Source organism: Eurosta solidaginis, chromosome 4, assembly GCF_040869045.1.
Source record: "Eurosta solidaginis isolate ZX-2024a chromosome 4, ASM4086904v1, whole genome shotgun sequence".
Lineage (NCBI taxonomy): Eukaryota > Metazoa > Arthropoda > Insecta > Diptera > Tephritidae > Eurosta > Eurosta solidaginis.
This window is the reverse complement of record NC_090322.1, coordinates 35,196,222-35,213,239: the sequence shown is the minus strand read 5'-3', so window position 1 is coordinate 35,213,239 and position 17,018 is coordinate 35,196,222. Positions and strand designations below refer to the sequence as shown.

General features: G+C 41.1%; 1 pseudogene; it reads right to left on the bottom strand.

Moving 5' to 3' along the window:
- Positions 1 to 2,453: 2,453 nt before the first annotated feature.
- On the bottom strand, positions 2,454 to 9,904 carry LOC137247579 (putative gustatory receptor 39b; annotated as a pseudogene).
- Between the last annotated feature and the right edge of the window lie 7,114 nt (positions 9,905 to 17,018).

Below are 17,018 nucleotides of genomic sequence, written 5' to 3'. Positions count from 1 at the left end.
TGAGTCACAAAGACAAACGTCTGGACAAACATCCAAACATCCAAACATCCAAACATCCAAACATCCAAACATCTAAACATCCAAACATCCAAACATCTTAACATCCAAACTTTCCCATTTATAATATATATTAGATTAGATATTAGATTAGATTAGATATTAGATATTAGATTGAAGGGTGTTGTTATAAATTGACTGTTGAGTGGAATATCACCCTAGCTGGACTGAATGCCGAATTTCGAATTATTTTGAGATGGGACGTTGTCCAAACAGCAGTTGAGATGTGGTGACATTCCACTCAGCAGTCGTAATAGCGATATGTTTTCCTTGTACAATATACAAATAAATTTTTATGATTACGAGTCAATAAATATGTTTGATTGTTAGCCATAAAAGTGTGACGCACATATGTAAATGCCTTGTTTTTGGGAGACCAAACTTTGTTGTTGAGACTGTAAAGTTCAAACATGTATGAATAGAACATGAAATAGCAAGAAAGTTACGAAGTAACTACCAACCTTATGGAAATTAATGTAATAGGTTATTGAAGCCATAGAATAACGCCTATGTTAGAATGATACCATAGCCAACCAATAAGTTTTTGGTTTTCCGCCATATTCATAATCTATAAATTTTTAGGTTGGCGAATTTATTCACATTTTGGAGATTGAAAAAATTTTTCGATGTTTCCTATTTTATGAAGTTATCACATTTTTTAGGGTGAGGCACCAATAACAGATGTCAATATAAATAAAAAAATAAAAAATAGATGTAAGGCGCGATAACCTCCGAAGAGATCTAAGGCCGATCTTCTCTTCCAATTTGCGTCGTGCTCCTCTTGATTTTCCCTACAAATTGGCCGGACGGGACCTACATGTTTTATGCCGACTCCGAAAGGCATCTGCAAGGCAGATGAGTTTTCACTGAGAGCTTTTCATGGCAGAAATACACCCGGAACGCTTGCCAAACACTGCCGAGGGGCGACCCCGCTTAGAAAAATTTTCGTCTTATTGAAAAACCTTATTTCTAAAATTTTGATGTTGCTTTGCCCGGGGTGTGAACCCAGGGCATACGGTGTGGTAGGCGGAGCACGCTACCATCACTCAACGGTGGCCACAGATGCCAATATACATATATGTTATGAATATGGAAAGTTTTCAGGGCCTCTAAATGGTCGTATTAACGTGGCAGACACACCATTATATTTTAAATAATTTAAACCTCATTTATTGGCAATTATTTAACATTTATTAACGCAAAAAAAATGTATAGCTGCGCCCGGTTCCGAGAAAAGTGAGTGTCTGTTGGCTTACACATGTACACGACGTTAGCGCACATACATGCTACAAATAGAGAGGTGGATAATAGAGGTGGAAACTATCGATTATAGTATAGATATATCGATAATTTGTACCTATCGATGATAATATTATTGTTTCATAGCTATCGAAACGATCCTTTCTGTGGTGTAAAATCCATTGGCTGTCGCAGTATCGTAGGAGAGCTTTTACACTTCTGCTAATGCAATCACAGGCTCTAATAAATATAGTGAAGATACCGCTAAATAAAACAAACCCTACGCACTCAACTCTTTCTGCTGCATGTACCACTGACCACTCACGACTACAGGCGTTGTTATAAAGCCTGAGGCTTAGCGTTTAATACCTGAGAGGGTATGCTGCAAAGACCTTGTACCATATGGGATATGAGCAAACTCCTAAAAAGTATTTTGAAAAATGTCAGTGCATTTTTTGATTCCGGAGAGTGTTCGTCACTATTCTAGCTAAGGTCAGTTAGCAAAGTCCAGTTTCGATACCCATTTGTGAGCCTAATCGCTGCTTCCTCGTAGGCTGGCCTATATTATGTTCCTTTAAACGAAGAACTTGAGTGGCATATTCCCTGTCGGCTATAGATGTGAAGGAAAGCAAGAAATTTATAGAGAGAAGTCAAAGGTTTCATATCTGCTGTTCAGCCAACGGCTTTCGCGGTTTCTTAATCCAAGAGCTCCTTCTGCGGTTAAACTTTGATATTCGTGAGGAAATTGCGGTAAGGGCATAATGACGTTATTACACCAAATCATGTTCTGCTAATAGGTGATAATGTCGTGAGCAATTTCTATGAAGCAGCCTTTGGAGTATGCATTCTGAGAGCTAGAAAATTCACAGAATACTAAACATTTTCAAAGTTTGTCTTTCAAACGTAGTAGAGTCTTTAATATGGCCTGATACCTGAACAGAACATACTGTTAGTCGGCTGTGCTCCAATGAGGATGAGCTGAGCTCACCATGTCTAGGACATCTCCATGTCAAGCCTACAAATGTTTTCAGCCGATAGAAATATAAACGGCAAAAACATTAAAGCAGCTGGAATACTCCCATGTTGAATATGAACGTAAAATAAAATCCACTATAAGTATAATTTCACCTTCTCAATTTTATTTAGTACATATTTTTTTAATAATTCTGACAGCTGCGACAGATGCCAGTCCCTGTAAGTGTTGTTGTGTTATGGTAGTCCATCCAAAGTGAAAGAAATTGCAGTAATATGACCAAGTTTCTTGCTGTCTCCGCGAAAATCTGTTTAAAATAAGTGTGAGAATTTTTGAAGAGCAAGCAGCGTACAGGTTTTGTTACAAGTTCCGCGGTCTCTGTGATATTCGGATATTTTTCCAGGCACCCTTTATAATAAATGTTTTGCTGATGTCTCTCTAATATAACAAATTTCACCCCTCCATTTTTCTTTCCTTATTCTTCTATCTCTCCTTGCCTTTCTTTTCCTTCACCACTCCTTCTCTTCCTACATCTTGTACTTTCTGTTCTCCTTCTTCCGTTCGTACTTCATCTTCTCGTTCTTCCTTTTTTCTTCTCACTCTTTTCCATCTCTTTCGTTTTATACTCATGTGAGCATAGCTCACAGAGTATATTAATTTCGTTCGCATAACTGTATCCCGTAACCGCATAAACTAATCGAGATAGATATAGACTTCTATATATCAAAATGATCCGGGCGAGAAAAGAACTTTATTTAGCCATGTCCTTCCGCCCGTCCGTCCGTCCATCCGTCCGTCTGTCTGCCTGTCTGTCCGAACTTGGCACTCATCTCCGTATCTTTATTCTTATCCTTATCCTTTGCCCTTACCTTATCCGTATACCTATCCTTCTTTTTATTTTTATTCTTATCTTTATCCTTATCCGTATCTTTATCCACAGTACTTCTCTCCAGTTTTCTCATAACTCAGCTGAGCTGATTGGCGTCAACATCTGTACAAAATCTTCCCAGCTACAAACAGATGATGTTAGCGTTAGTGAGGCTAAATGTGATCAACGGAAATACGAACTGTACCCCACCTATGGCTACCAGGTAGTTCTTTCCAACCATTCGGTACGCTAAAATCTAGACGCAATATGCGACTTCTTGTCAGGGCAAGTAGCGAGGAGGTTCGCCCTCCCAGTATAAACGGTTCCCCCAAGTCGAGGATCACTTTAGCTTCAACATGTTGTTGTGTTGTTTGTATATTAACGATAGGGGTTTTGGGGAGTTTTATCGATGTTGATCCTTGACTGGATATATATCCGCTACGTGCCGATAACAGGCAACATTAAGATACTATCCCGAACATCTCGGAAATGATTTATACATATAGCCACATTAAACCTTCTAGACCATCCCGCCACACCCAGAGCTAGTTTGTGTTAACTTTGTTTTGCATAATCACCCTGTCTTCCTGAGGCTTCAAAATATTTCACAGGCTGAGCAAAAGCTCCTCCGATGAAACTAATTTGTAGCCTCTAGACGCAAGATACGAGGAAGCTCCTTTACAGCAGTAGGGTCATCAGTGGCGTCCTTTTTTCACATTTCTTTGAATAGCGGCCCAACCTACCCCACTCCGATGCAGTTTACGCTCACTGCCTGTGAATAGGTTAAACCAGAGGAACCACGATATGACGAATAGACTATTTCTATAGAGCTTATAAGACTATGAAAAAGCATCCTAGTAAGTCTGAGAGAGCGCCCGGCAAGAGTTAGGCTACATTTCTAAGTTTGGCAATCGATAAAAGGCGATGCCGTCAGCGCCGTTTAGGAATCTTATACTCAAATATTTGTAAGCGTCTAGCCACGCGCTCAAATATTTTTGATATTTCCTTTTTGGTTTTGTGCAACGGGAGTTAACTATACTTCTTAAACGATCTCGTAAGAGATTTGTAATTTCCCGCTCCGGATTATACTTGCGCTTTCCAAAGGTAAGTTTTGGTCATGTTCACTGTCCTCAAGTCAAGAAGGTGAAATCAAACTTACAGCTTGTTTGCCTGATTACATATCCGATTTCTGTCTTGTACATATGTAAGCCCTGCATGGTAGCATTCATTCTCATAAGTACTTACTGTCATTAAGAGGTGCATTTCCAATACAGAGAATCCATGCGCCGTAACTTCAATACGTTGTAGTTGTAGTTGTGAAGAGAATTGATGCAAAACAAGATAATATCTGGCTGTAGAGCTCGCAGAATTCAATATCTGCATCCTACTTACGAGCCAAGCAACATTACGACCCTAAAAGTATGCAATAAATTTTAAAAAAAAAATTTACTTTCAATTAGACTCACCAATTAATTACACTTATTGCACCAATAGCAAAGCATATAAATAATGACGACACGTGGTATTGTAGCCAAGGGTCCAGCAATAAAATAAAGGCGACGTATGAAGAACCCATCCATACTAAGAAGCGTCCAATAAATGTTAAAGCTTATGTCAAACAGAAAGGTGAGCACAATGCAAAAGAGCGACCAACCACCAAAATAATTAAGTAACTGAAAAGCATTATAAATCAGGGCATAAATATCTTTAATAGCGAACAAGTACTCCACTGAGTCGAATTTGGCATAATCTATGTCCAACAGCTGCTGTTGGGGCGCCACACGGTAGGCTACAACTTGACGTAGCTTCGCACACAAGCACTCCAAATAATGTTGCATTGTACGCACATAAACTATTAACTGTATGATACGTACACGCATTGTTAAGATGGACCAAAGACCATTCCAAAAGTAACCAACATACTTCAACCATAACGAAGTGATCATGAAGAGTATGAGTCCAAGCAGTCAAAGCGCCCCAAGGTATGCTATGATATAATGCAATTGCTTAATTAGTACAAATTTACGCACATCCGTACGCAAACGCAGTTTCAAGGACATTTCAATCTCTTCGAGTAGTAGAAGAAAGTTAGCGTGTTGGCTGCGCCTGCATAACGCTTCCATGAGAATCAAGAAATTTGTTAATACTTGTAGATGAAAGAGCGTAACGGAAGTCAGTCACGTAAGCAGCAAGTTTGTTAATGGGTCATGCGTGTATAGTCCATGTACGTAAAACATAGCCACCATTAATGCTATGAGCGTTATGTAGATACGTTGGATCAAGTGGGATGTGCTTTTGTTGTAGCAAACGCCTGAAGGCTTTTGACACCACGCTTGTTTGTGATATCTCTTTAATTGGGTGGGACACTCGTATTGCCATTGATTTAAGGAAATGCCAAAAAATATGCAGCAGCGCTGCGAAGCGCGGAATTCGTTTGTCATTCTAACTGCGTAGACACTTTTTGTCCTTATTACGGTGTATCGTGAACTTAGAAAAAGTTCTACGTATGCAAGTATGTGCCAAAAGATGTGTTTAGGACATTATCTTCATCTTTTTTGTGATAAAAAATGAATAATGTTTGCCATGCAACTATTAGGGTGAGACACAAAAAAATTAGATAAAGGTGGTTTCGAGATACACGATATATGTATGCATGAACGTTGAAAATAGATAGAAAGGTGTTGTGATAATGAAGCACTGTCTACCAATCCGAACAAAACTGTCATAGTGACTTTTACCCGGAAAAGGAACTATCCATGCCATAACCATCCCTGGGTGGCACCAAAATCTGAGCAAAGCTTTCTTTGCCCACCCCAGCGGGTTAGGGAGCTTAGAATATACACGCGGTAGGTATGCCTGTCGTAAGAGGCGACTGAAATACCAAATTGATTCAAGGGATTTCCAGCGCGATATATAGCTTCTCCAACCCAATTGTCAACCTCACCTACCCGTGGCGAATCCTTTTTCATTAACAACCGAGGCTCTGGCGACCTCGAACTCCTGATGGATCTAGGGATTGGGAGGGCGGGATGGCCTAGAAGGTCTCCCGAGATCGTCGGGCTATTAACTTTATGGTGCTTGTTACCGGAACGTGCCGGATCTGCATACGGCAAAGGATCATCAACATCGATAACACTCCCCAAGGCCTTCGAGGAGTGTCCTTATTGCTACAACAACCATAATAACAAAAGCTTTCTTTGCCTATAGTAGACTCTATGACAAAACATAGGAGCTATCTACCAATTGGTATTCGTACATTTAATACTGGCCGAATACCACGCAACAACTGGCCGAATACCAACAACAGCAATAACAAAACTGTATGGACTAGTTTGTATTGGCAAGAACGATGACAACGTCCCCCACATAGTACCTTTGTGGCAATATCTCCCTTCCCTATTATAATAGAGAAAGAGGCAATACTTGCTGCATTAAGATTTCAAAATAACTCTAAGCTGAAGAGTAGAAAAATGACGGGGCATAGGTAAGTAATGAGAAAATTTATTGCAACTACGTGATGATCGGATTATTGTGGACAGAACTATTTGGGTGAAAGGGAATCCATATACTGACCCTGACTTATAGGTCTGTTTCACAAAAGGGTTTAAATTTATTGACGAAAAAACGAGAGCTGGCATCTATGGGTCGAACTTTTGAAATGGTTACAAATAGGATGCTACCCCGCTACTTTTGAGGCACTTAGTATTTTAGCCAAATCCATGCAGAAGAAATAAGCGGTAAAGAATATCTACAATGTGGCTTGTACTCGTGGAGTATCCTCACTATGTCAGACAGCCGTACGTACCTTGCTGTGTAACACATTACTTTTAAACGAGTGGATGAATGCTATGTAGACTTATTGATTTGTAAGCCAAAAACAAAGTTTCGTTAAGTTAGGTTGCCGTAGATCAGAGCACAGGCTCACATTCTATGCGATTGCGTCACCCTGGCAAAGCAAGACTCTCCCATCGAAGTGTAGTGACTCTTAATCCCTTCGTGATTTAGAGTCAAGAGTCTGAAGCGGTACTTAAATACGTTAAAAGCTTCCACTACTACTACTTCTATCCTCGTTACGCTCATTCAGAGAAAAACGGTGAGCAAGACGATAGAGAAAGAAAGAGAAAAACGAAGAAGATGGAGTTTTCGTAAGGAAAAAGTATGTAACAGGAATTGGAAACAAAAGTCGAAAACAAAGGAATCGGCGTAGGAAGCCGGAAAGCAATAGAGAGGAAAGACAGGTAAAGGCACAAAGCAAGGCGAAGATAAGGAGATATAGACTGAGGAAGAGAAGAGATAGGCGAAAGAAACGAAGTGGAACATGAAAAGAGGAGATACCTAACAGGAGAACGATGAGGAGCATAAGAGATGAAGGAGAGGAAAGGAAGAGGAGGAGGGTGAAGGTGAGGGGATAGAAGAAACATATGAGTAAGAAAAAGAATACGAAAACAATGAAAAGGAAAGGGGCAGACACACGGAAATAGGCAAAGGTATGGCTGTAGCGTGCTTGCCTACCAACCCAGTGTACGATTCAAGTAGTTTCTCAGAGCAATTTATAACTTCTTCACAACCAATTGGCATATCGTCAAAGCCTTTTCTCTCGGGTGTGGGATGCGAACCCTCTCTCCTACTATGGTTGCACGTACGTCCAGCCACGTCAGGGTTTCAATTGTCAACCTCACCTAGTCGAAGTGAATTCTGTTACAAATATGTGATACACACATATTAAGCAGGCGAGCCTCTGTTGGTGGTGGGCGGGATGGCCAGAAGGTTCAATGTGGTCATATTAAATCGTTTCCGATATGGTCGGGCTAGAACCTGAATGGTGCTTGTTACCGGTACGTATCGAATCTATGTATTTCCGGACCATCAATATCGATAACACTCCCCAAAACTTTCGGGGAGTGTCTTTATCGTTACAACAACAATAACCTAATAGGTAACCATGTCTACGCGAGGCAAGTCTTGTTACAAATATTATTGAACCATACACATATTTAAGGGCACGACTCAAGTTTCTCACAGAAGGAGCTGGTGGCGTATTCTCGAAGGTCACGACGTGGAATCGTTCCCGAAATGGTGGGCTAGTACTATAATTGGGCTAGTACCTAAACGAATCGTAACGTGAAACGATCATCATCACCAAAACCTTCGGGGATTGTCTTTATCGCTAAGGTAAGAAAAATAAGAGTTACCAAGCAGAGCCAAGTTCCGAGCTTACAAAATATTGTTGGTTACACTTTATCACCCTTGCCAGTGATTTGGCGCAGTTCTTGTCATTACGGGCTTCTCTGCAACAAAAAAAATGGAGAAAGGAAGAAAAAGAGTGTCGAATATGTAAAAAGGAGAGACAATTTAATATAGCTGGGAGTGCAGTTCGGAGTAGAAAGTTAAAATAATAGTAAGGGAGGGATGGGGCAATTAAGGAAGAGAGAGCTAGGCCGGTTACACTGCTATTATAAAATGGTTGATGATAACCGGCAAGATGCAGCATTCGCCAGTTCGGAGTAGAAAGTTAAAATAATAGTAAGGGAGGGATGGGGCAATTAAGGAAGAGAGAGCTAGACCGGTTACACTGCTATTATAAAATGGTTGATAGGATAACCGGCAAGATGCAGCATTTCCATTAACGGACTGGTAATGCCCTGCAATCGGAGATTTTAAATATCTCCTAAAGCCGCCACCAAATAAGTTTATTTAAAATGAAATTTAAAAGATGCTAAATAAACTCTTTTATTTTATGACAATATGCACAACTGGGTATATAATTCGCAAATCCAAGTGATGTTTCAGATATTCATCTATTTGAACTATTCACAAATTGTATTATTATAATAAATATATTTAAATAAATATAATTTCTACAGGTAGCAACTAAAGCATACTTTGAGGCTTACCGACATTATCAGTTGCATATTCAGGTAAAAAATGCCTTTCGCTGACACCTGAATACGACGGAGTTTTAATTGCGTCGACAATTGATGCAATGTCAAGCGATAAATTGCCAATTCATTTGAAGTGCTTGAAATTACTACTTTGCATAATAAACCCGTTATGACTGCATCCTAAAAGTATGCAAAACTTATTTTATGCAATTAAATTGAGTTTAGCAAATACTTACCACTTGTGAGCACGCGTCACCAAACCTGCAAACATGCCAAACTAAGGCAATCAGAGGACATAACCAAAATATAGTGGCTATAAAAAAGTTCTTACGTATGACTATACCATCGAGGCTCAAAAGAGACCAATAAATATTACAACTTATATCCAAAATGTAACAGGTTATAATCGATAAAAGTGACCAGCAGGCAAATTTATTAAATAAATCGAAAGCTTCCACAAGTTAGGTGTAGGTATCTTTGATGGCTAAAAGATATTTATGTGATTCACCTTTGCAAAATTCGCATCCAATGTTTACGCCTTGTAATAGGCTACATCTTGACGTAATTTCTTTGCAAGGCAAATCATGTAATAATGTAGAACACGTAAATAGACTAGCACTTGTATAAGACGTATACGCTTGCGATCATAAACCAAAAAACATACCAAAAGTAGCCAATATATTGTATCCAAATCGTTGAACAAAGAAAGAGCGTTAGACCCACAAGAAAGAATGACGATAAATAGCATAAATATAGGCGCAGCAAAGTTTTTAAAAAATTGTCTTCTTTCATATTAAGATGAAGCCGAAATTTCAGTGACACCTCAACCTTATGCAGCTGCTCAAAGAATGCTTCATGTTCTACCTGCAGCCATAGTGCCTCCATAATAATGAATAGATTCGCGATAGCTTCCGACGTGAAGAGTATTGTTCCAACCACCCAAGTGAGCATAACACCCTTCGTACGGCGCCGAAGCCCAGGGCGTTCATAATAAACGTCCACGTTAATAATGCTTTTACATAGAGCCTTTTCAAACGGTATGCGTTGATGATACCATGCCGTGGGGTAACCCATACGCTACGTAATTTGGTGCTGGGCCTGGTTTTAAGTTGCGCGCTCCAATCTCATACTTTTCTAGACTGCTTGTGGGTGTTGAACTTCGTCTTAAATAAATACCAAAAATTACTGTATATCGAAACCAAGCGTGCAATTGTTGTTCCATAGTGCATTATAATTTAGCTAATGGCGGGCTTTCGCTTTATATCGTGATAAAAAACAAAGTGTGCTTTGAGAGACGTTACTTCGCTTAGTTTACAGGCTATTGTGTTGCGGATGTTATCACTAAAAAGGGCATGCAACGAAATTTTGATAAATGTGTACATGATGTGTGCTGCTGTTGTTTTTAGGTGAGTGTTTCGACTGTCGAGCAGTCATTTGCCGGATATAACTCCGATACGTTCCGGTGCTAGATCTTCTGATACTAGCGCGACTGCCTCGGCGAAGATTTTTAACACGCTTTTATTAGATTGGCCTGTATGTAACGGAATCTTTGAGCTTAATTTTCACCGGTTTCTAGAAGTCTGATTAATTTGAAACTTTGCACACGTATCAAGGATCGATGACAATGTATTAATGTGGTGGTGTGGTGACATAACTTTAACGGCCATAAGGTCAATTGGCCTTATTACCATTTTGAATGGCCATAAGTTTGATTGAAACTTTGCACGCATATCAAGGCTCGATGACAATGCATTAATGTGATGGTGTGGTGACATAAGGTCAACGGCCATAAGGTCAATTGGCCTTATTACCACTTTGAATGGCCATAAGTTTTGATTGAAACTTTGCACACGTATCAGGGCTCGATGGCAATGCATTAATGTGATGGTGTGGTGACATAGGGTCAACGGCCATAAGGTCAATTGGCCTTATTACCACTTTGAATGTCCATATGTTTGATTGAAACTTTGCACACGTATCAAGGCTCGATGACAATGCGTTAATGTGATGGTGTGGTGACATAAGGTCAACGGCCATAAGGTCAATTGGCCTTATTACCACATTGAATGGCCACAAGTTTGATTAAAACTTTGCACACATATCAAGGCTTAAAAGGCTCCGAACTCCGTTGCACCTTTTGAAGCATTTTAAGATAGGTACTTTTAGCTAGTGCAGGCCACCAGACCAAGGCACCATAAAGAAGAATCGGGGCACAATGGCTGTGTAAATCCAGTAGGTCACCTTAGGGGAGAATCCCCAGGAGGTGCCTATTGCCCTCTTGCAGGTAAACAGCTCTGCTGCTTCCTTCTTGGATCGCCCCACTATATGGTCACTCTATAATAGCTTCCTATCCAGAATGGCTCCCAAATACTTGACTTGATCGCCAAACGCTAAGAACGTACCCCCAATTCTTGGCGGTGTACGATTTGGTACTTTGTACCTCCTCGTGAATAGGACAAGCTCGGTTTTTTCCGGGTTCACTTCCAAACCTGTGGCTGTGGCCCAGTGAGAAATTTTGGATAGTGCCCCTTCCATTAGGTTGCAAAGAGTTTGCGGAAATTTCCCTCGCATGGTGACGCAGATGTCATCTGCATATGCGGTCACTTGGTGACGTTCTGCCTCCATGAGGCGTAGTAGTTGGTTGACGGTAACCACCCAAAGTAGCGAAGAGAGAACGCCGCCCTGCGGAGTGCCTCTGCCGACCGGTCTGGGGATCACGCATCCACCTAGCTCAGTTTTAGTATGCCTACACGTAAGCAGATTGTATATAAACTCCACAAGGCACGCGTCAACCCCCAGATCGGCCAGCGCCGAGGTGATGGCCTCAGAGAGAACGTTGTTAAAGGCACCCGCTATATCTAGAAATGCCGCCAGTGTGTATTCCTTGAGGTCAAGTGACCTTTCGATAACGGATACCAGTGAATGTAAGGTCGTGTCAGTTGACCTACCCTTAGTATAGGCATGCTGAGCTTGCGAAATAAGCGATGGCATCTTTCGAGTGCTTTTAGCAGAAAAGAAGATAAGCTTATAGGCCTATAATCATTTGGTTTAGAGTGGGAGGTTTTCCCTGCCCTGGGGATAAAGACCACGTTGACTTCTCTCCACGTTGCTGGTACGTAATTGAGCCTAAGACAACCTATAAACATCTCTTTTATCCAGGGCCTTATAAGTTCGGCAGTATACTGTAGCTGAGCCGGAAAAATTCCATCCGGCGCCGGCGATTTATAGGGCTTAAAGCTCTGTAAAGCCCAATCAATCCTTTTATCATCTGTGATTTCGCTTACTAGCTGATCATTAGGTGACCCTCCGCTAACAATATTTGAAGACACGCCCACGCTTGCTGGGAAGTGTGTATCCATAAGCAAGTTTATGGTTTCAGCGCTGAAGACCGTCCAGTACCCATCCGGCTTTTAGACGTAATCCTAGAGCAGCTCCAGGATGTCAGCTGGGTCCGTTGGCGTCACTGGAATCCAGGCTCTAGCCCTTGATCTTGAGGGGATATCACTCGCCTCCACTACCTTGAGGCGCGCGCCCGGATATACCACCCCTATCAGCGTGACGGCGGCCCTATAGAGGTTTACCGACCTGGCGTCGTCACAGGCAATTAGCTTGACATAGCCCTGTAAGCACCCTGCATCGGTGTAAGATGGCAGTGGACCACGGTTGTCTTTCTTAACCTTAACGGCCACCGTAGCGCGCGCGGCCCGATCCACTTCCACTGTTGTTTCGGGATCCTGCCATCTTCGCTGCTCTCGTCTATAATGCCAATGATCTACCGACCCTTGGCAATTTCGGCGAAAGACCGCTTCCAGCCTCCCTGCGTCTTAGCCCTTTTCGGTGCCGTGGGGTTGGATTCATCCATGGACCGCTGGCGTTTCAAGGTTTCATCACTCTCGACTAAAACTTTTAAAATTACTTGAACTAAAAAATTAAAAATAAATAATAGTTTAAAAAAACTAAAAAAAACACGCTTTTATAGCTAACCGAACTAAAAAATAGAAAATAATTTTCAATTAAAAAGAGTTTATATAACAGTAGTAGAAGGTCAAACAATCATTTATAGTTAATCACCTCAAAATAAAATTATAATAAATTTTAAGTTATTAACAGAATAATTTAATTCACAGTAAAAAGCGTGGGGTGCTTGATATTGAATGTTACAACAATTCTATTGGCAACTATTTGAGAGGAAAGATATGAAATGTAGTCAAATGCACCCAACGCTTTTTAATCTGAATTGAATTATTCTGTTAATAACTTAAATTTTATTATAATTTTATTTTGAGGTGATTAACTATAAATGATTGTTTGACCTTCTACTACTGTTATATAAACTCTTTTTAATTTAAAATTATTTTCTATTTTTTAGTTCTGTTAGCTATAAAAGCGTGTTTTTTAGTTTTTTTAAACTATTATTTATTTCAGTACTGCTCGAACCTGGTGGACTCTATCGCTTTAACCCGCTGAAAACAATTAGCGACTGTTACTGAAACGCAACCCGTTTCTGTGTACCAAACACAATCGCAGTTATTGCTGTCAACGGACATCATTTCACTGTAACCCTGTTTAATCCAAGTCTTCTCCTGACGAACAAAAATTTCGCTCTTGAAGTCTCTAGTCATAATGTAATGATCTATGGCTCGGAATCATGGACGGCGTCGAGAGAAGATGAAATGGCTCTTGAAACCGCAAGTTTTCTCAGACTGCCGTTAGAGGATATCGATGACGACTTGTGAGTGGTCGTACCTAGTGGATGTGGCGAAGGACTGCTACAACAATAACAACATGATGAATTTATACATATGGGTGTCTCGCAGAATCATCGTTTAAGCATACTACTACCCTAGTACCACTAACGTCTACATATACCTACGATCTCAGTCAGGGCGTCTTTTGTCAAGAGCTAAATGTAAGCCGCAAGTTTAAGTTGGCTGATCACTGTAGTGTATTCCAAGCGGAAGTTGCTGCGATTAAAGATGCTGTGGATGGGATGCGTTCCAGTGCTACTACGGTTAGGGAATTTAACATCTACTCTGATAGCCAAGCGGCTATCAAGGCCTTGAGCTCAACTACAGTGTGATCGAGGGTGGTCTGGGAGTGCCTGACCTCGCTTGCGATTGCATCGAATTATTTTACAATTAAGATTATCTGGGTCCCGGGCCATAGTGATATCCCGGGTAACTGTCAATCTGATCTCTTAGCCCGCATCGGCACAACTGAACTGGATGAAGATGGCTGTAGCGATTTCGGGATTCCGCAGGCCACCTGTGGATTGCTCCTCCATAACTGGGCCTCGAGTCAGCTTAGCAAACGTTGGGCGGACACCACGTCTTGCAGGGTAGCAAGATATTTCTGGCCGAAAGTGGATGACAGGAAGTCTGCTGAAATAATTGTGTTCAGTAAGGCTCACCTATCAATGGTCATTTGGGTTTTGACAGGGCACTGTCCCATGGGTATCCATGCGGTACGTCTCAATATATTGGAAAATCCATCCTGCTGCAGCTGTATGGAGGATGATGAGGTGGAATCACCAAATCACTTTATGCTTGATTGTCCACCTTTTTCCAGAACTAGGCGAAAGTACTTCGGTCGCGACTTACTTGGATCCCCCGAGGATTTATCCAAAGTTGAGATCGGTATCATTCGGAGCATTATCGTTGCTACCCAACGATTCTCTAAGTAGCTAGATCTAAGTCACCGTTATTTTTGGTGTATGTGGTATCACAACGGACCTTCGCGTTGTCCAAGTGAGCTATACTTATCGGGCCAGCTGCCATATAACCTAATCTAGCATCGGTCTTTGGTCATTTTCACTTCATCAAAGTAAGGTAATGGAACCCTAAGTTAAGTCCGCTCTGCACGTCGGTGACTTTATCACCATTATCATTCCTGCCTGAACCAGTCTTGCAATCTTCTGACGACCGCCGAGCAGCTCAACTTCTTTGCACTCACACCATAGTTCGTTCTTTCAACAAGCTGGAAGAATTTTACGTCCACAGTGGCGATGAGTAAGTAATGGGAAATATGCTGTTGTTGTAGCGACCAGGACACTTTTTGGTGGTTTTGTTTATCGTTAATACAACAACAAACAGAAAAGGACACTTCCCGAAGGCCTTGGGGAGTGTTATCGAATCGTCCTTTTCCGGATGCATATCCGTTACGTAACGGTAACAAGCAGCATTAAAGTACTAGCCCGGCCATCTCGGTAACAATTTAGTATGACCACATGAATCCTTCTAGGCCATCCCGTTCTCCCACCCTAGATCCATGAGAAGCATCGGCTGTTAAAGAAACAGGATTCGCCACGGGTAGATGAGGTTGCGCTACGCAACCTCTTGCATCAATTTGGTATTTTAGTATCTTACCACAGGCATACCTGCCGCGGGTATATTATAAGCCTCATCACAGATTGTATACATTTAGCTCGCTGGAAGTGTGCCTGCCTTTGTTCATGTGTTATGAATTTGCTTTCGCGCTCCTTTATCAGAGTCAAATCTGATACTACGCATGACCCTTCTTCGAAGACGTTACAGCGTGGAGTTAACCAACTGGATGACATAGTACCTCTCCTTTGGTAACATTCAAACCCTGAATCCAAGGGAACTACTAGGCTCCTGCGTCCCATGCTGACCATATCACGGTAGTTTTTGACTTGCAAGTGCAGAACATAAGATACATTTCAAGCGAAGAATGGGAGAAGGCCTAGACAGTAGTAGAAGCATTAAAACCTACACAAACCACTCGAAATTGAGAAAAGAAAACTGGAGCTGGAATATACTCAAACCATCTGCAGGTTTATCAATTGTACCGACTTCCTCACTCATGCAGTGTTATCGAAGTAGGGGTCTATGCGTTGGAGATAGCAGTCAGACTGCTCGAGGGTAGTACTGTGCCAGACATTAATGTTACGATCTTTGTCAACAGCGTGGCGAGAAGCACAGCGATATTGAAGGGAAAGAAGTTGCAGATGAGGTCAGAAAAGTTTCCGAAATGGCGGATTGGGGCAATGGACTTGCTGTGGGCAAACCGGGAATATTACGAGGCCTTAAGGGTTTTGTGTCCTTGTTTTCATAGTAAAGGAAAACTAAACAAATCTACAGTGAGAGTACTTATGGATGTTATCACATTTCAATCCGCTATTGCACCAATGCTCCGACGGCGGCGTATATCAACAAGCTCCCTCTGCGGAAGCTGCCAGGATGAGGAGGAAGGGGAGTCGGTTCAACAGTTCTCTGCCGATTTTCAGGACTGCAAACGAGAAGACTCAGATTTCTGCGCGCACGGTTTTTCGACAAGCCCTCGTGGCTCTACCTAACGTACTTTTGGTATTAGCTACATAGTCCAAATAAAGACAATTTAGCAAAATTGAATATTAGAGTGATTTATTCAACAGTTTAGCGATTTGAATGTTCGCAGAAGGTGTATAAATAATCGGAATTCCCCAGAATTCGCTAAACTACTCTTTTATTTTGTTTCATGATTTACACATACTAAAAACACTCAGGGAACTTTGTTAAAATCATACAACTGCAGCTCCAATTTTAAAAATTTATCAAGTATTACCAAATTTGTACCGGTCATTGTGAAAATCTGGAATGATAATAAAATATTTCTATTATCGAAAAGGTTTACTGCTAACGCAAACAATGCTTATGACGGATGCTAAGTCTCAGCAGACTGACGGTCTGGCTTACTTATTGTCAACAATAGCGGCATTTCTAAAACAAAAAAAATTTGCGCTGTTAAAACATTTTGTTGCATCTTTAGTTGTGCTGAAAATTGTTGTAATACAAGGCGATATTGCGCCATAGATTTAGTAGAACTCAGCACTTTAATGCTGCTCACTAGATTCTGTACTGTGATATCCTAAAAGTATGCAATTTATTTTACGAAAGCATTAAAATCAAAGCTAAAGAGCTTACCAACTCCTTGCACTTATCGTATAAAATGCATAAATGCCAAACGATCAACAAAATCGGCAAAATCACCAAGGGTCCGG